Here is a 3,151-nt window from a genome sequence, read left to right as displayed (position 1 = left end):
GGGTGATTATAAAGGTGCTCTACAGGTGTCTCCGAAGGTGTTTGTTGTGTTGGCATAGATTGAGATTGGGATTTGTCACTCCGTATTTCGGAGAGGTATCTCTAGGCCCTCTCGGTAATACTCATCACTATAAGCCTTGCAAACATTGTGACTAATGAGTTAGTTGAGGGCTGAAGTATTACGGAACTAGTAAAGAGACTTGCCGGTAATGAGATTGAACTAGGTATGATGATACCGACGATCGAATCTCGGGCAAGTAACATACCGATGACAAAGGGAACAACATATGTTGTTATGTGGTTTGACCGATAAAGATCTTCATAGAATATGTAGGAACCAATATGAGCATCCAGGTTCCGCTATTGGTTATTGACTGGAGACGTGTCTCGGTCATGTCTACATAGTTCTTGAACCCGTAGGGTCCGCACGCTTAATGTTCGATAACAATTGGTATTATGAGTTTATGTGATATGATGTACCGAAGGTTGTTCGGAGTCCCGGATGTGATCACGGACATGACGAGGAGTCTCGAAATGGTCAAGACATAAAGATTGATATATTGGACGACTATATTCGGACATCGGAAGTGTTCCGGAGAGGTCTCGGATAAAACCGGAGTGCCGGAGGGTTATCGGAACCCTCGGGGGAACTATTGGGCCTCGATGGGCCTTAGTGGAGAGAGAGAGAGAGGGGGGAGGCCAGGGTAGGCCGCACACCCCCTCCCCCTTGAGTCCGAATAGGACAAGGAAGGGGGCGGTGGCCCCCTTTCCTTCTTCCTCTCCCTCTCCCTCTCCCTCCTTCCCCCTCTCTCCCTTTTGGTGGAAACCTACTAGGACTTGGAGTCCTAGTAGGATTCCCCTCTTGGGGGCGCGCCAAGGAGGGCTGTCCGGCCTCCCCTCTCCTCCTTTATATACGGGGGAGGGGGCACCCCATAGACACACAAGTTGATCAAGTTGATCTTTTAGCCGTGTGCAGTGCCCCCCTCCACAGTTACACACCTCGGTCATATTGTCGTAGTTCTTAGGCGAAGCCCTGTGCCGGTAGCTTCATCATCACCGTCACCACACCGTTGTGCTAATGGAACTCTCCCTCGGCCTCAGCTGGATCTAGAGTTCGAGGGACGTCACCGAGCTGAACGTGTGCAGATCGCGGAGGTGCCGTGCGTTCGGTACTTGATCGGTTGGATCGCGAAGACGTTCGACTACATCAACCGCGTTACATAACGCTTTCGCTTCCGGTCTACGAGGGTACGTGGACACACTCTCCCCCTGTTGCTATGCATCACCTAGATAGATCTTGCGTGATCGTAGGAAAATTTTGAAATTACTGCGTTCCCCAACAATCTTTTCCCTCCCGACCCCTATAAAAATCTAGTGGAAGTCGGGTCGCGTCGGAGACATCTTTATCTGATTTTGAGGCTTCGTCATCCGGCTCCTCCAAAATTATGTTAGGATCGGCTGGCTCATCCTCATCATCCGAAAACAAAACAAAGACAAACAGATTTGATTCAATGACATATCTAATCAGACTGAAATTGATGTCGAAGACACGGTCATTCACATCAATTGAAGCATGCAGGAAGGGTGCAGAAGCTACCGTTTAACGAATGCAATGCAAGCAAGGTAGCTTGCTTACTCTCCATCTAGCGTGCGTTGGCGGCAAGGAAGGAAGCATTGGAAAGACTAGACCATACACATTAATTAGTACAAGAAAGAGGCATCCGCAAAGCGACTAGTCGCTTCTGGCGAAGCTTAAAAAAGGTCGACTACTACATAGAAACAACTACTACCAGTCATGAGTGATAGTGAAGCCGTTAGAGGCAGAAGTTGTCACTTGACGGACGAAGTCGAGCCATTACGATAGGCGGGTGAAGTGAGCGAGACCAAGACGGGCCAGACGTGGAGTGGCGAAGGGGGCCTATGCTACGTCTTGAGCTTGCGTTGGTTTTCCTTGAAGAGGAGAGGGTGATGCAGCAAAGTGTAGCGTAAGTATTTCCCTCAGTTTTGAGAACCAAGGTATCAATCTAGTAGGAGGCTCCTCAAAAGTCCCACGCACCTACACAAACAAACTGAGAACTCGCAACCAATGCAATAAAGGGGTTGTCAATCCCTTCACGGCCACTTGCAAAAGTGAGATCTAATAAAGATAGTATGATAAGATAAATATATTTTGGTATTTTTGATATAGATGCAAAAAGTAAAGATGTAAATAAAAGTAGAAAGAAAATATGATAAGAGATAGACCCGGGGGCCATAGGTTTCACTAGAGGCTTCTCTCAAGATAGCACAAGTATTACGGTTGGTGAACAAATTACTGTCGAGCAATTGATAGAAAAGCTCATAGTTATGAGATTATCTAGGCATGATCATGTATATAGGCATCACGTCCATAACAAGTAGACCGACTCCTGCCTGTATCTACTACTATTACTCCACACATCGACCGACTCCTGCCTGCATCTAGAGTATTAAGTTCATAAGAACAGAGCAACACATTAAGCAAGATGACATGATGTAGAGGGATAAACACATGCAATATGATATAAACCCCATCTTGTTATCCTCAATGGCAACAATACAATACGTGTCTTGCAACCCTTTCTGTCACTGGGTAAGAACACCGCAAGATTGAACCCAAAGCTAAGCACTTCTCCCATGGCAAGAAAGACCAATCTAGTAGGCCAAACCAAACTGATAATTCGGAGAGACTTGCAAAGATAACTCAATCGTACATAAAAGAATTCAGAGAAGATTCAAATATTATTCATAGATAAACTTGATCATAAACCCACAATTCATCGGATCTCGACAAACACACCGCAAAAAGAGATTACATCGAATAGATCTCCACAAGAGAGGGGGAGAACATTGTATTGAGATCCAAAAAGAGAGAAGAAGCCATCTAGCTAATAACTATGGACCCGTAGGTCTGTGGTAAACTACTCACAACTCATCGGAGGGGCAAGGATGTTGATGTAGAGGCCCTCCGTGGTTGCTTCCCCCTCCGGCAGAGTGCCGGCAAGGGCTCCAAGATGGGATCTCGCGGATACAGAAGGTTACGGCAGTGGAAATTGTGTTTCGTGGTGCTCCTGGATGTTTTCGGGGTACATAGGTATATATAGGAGGAAGAAGTATGTCGGTGACCGTCCGAG

The sequence above is a fragment of the Triticum dicoccoides genome, chromosome 6B, assembly GCF_002162155.2.
Source record: "Triticum dicoccoides isolate Atlit2015 ecotype Zavitan chromosome 6B, WEW_v2.0, whole genome shotgun sequence".
Taxonomy (NCBI): domain Eukaryota; kingdom Viridiplantae; phylum Streptophyta; class Magnoliopsida; order Poales; family Poaceae; genus Triticum; species Triticum dicoccoides.
This window is presented reverse-complemented; position numbering follows the sequence as displayed.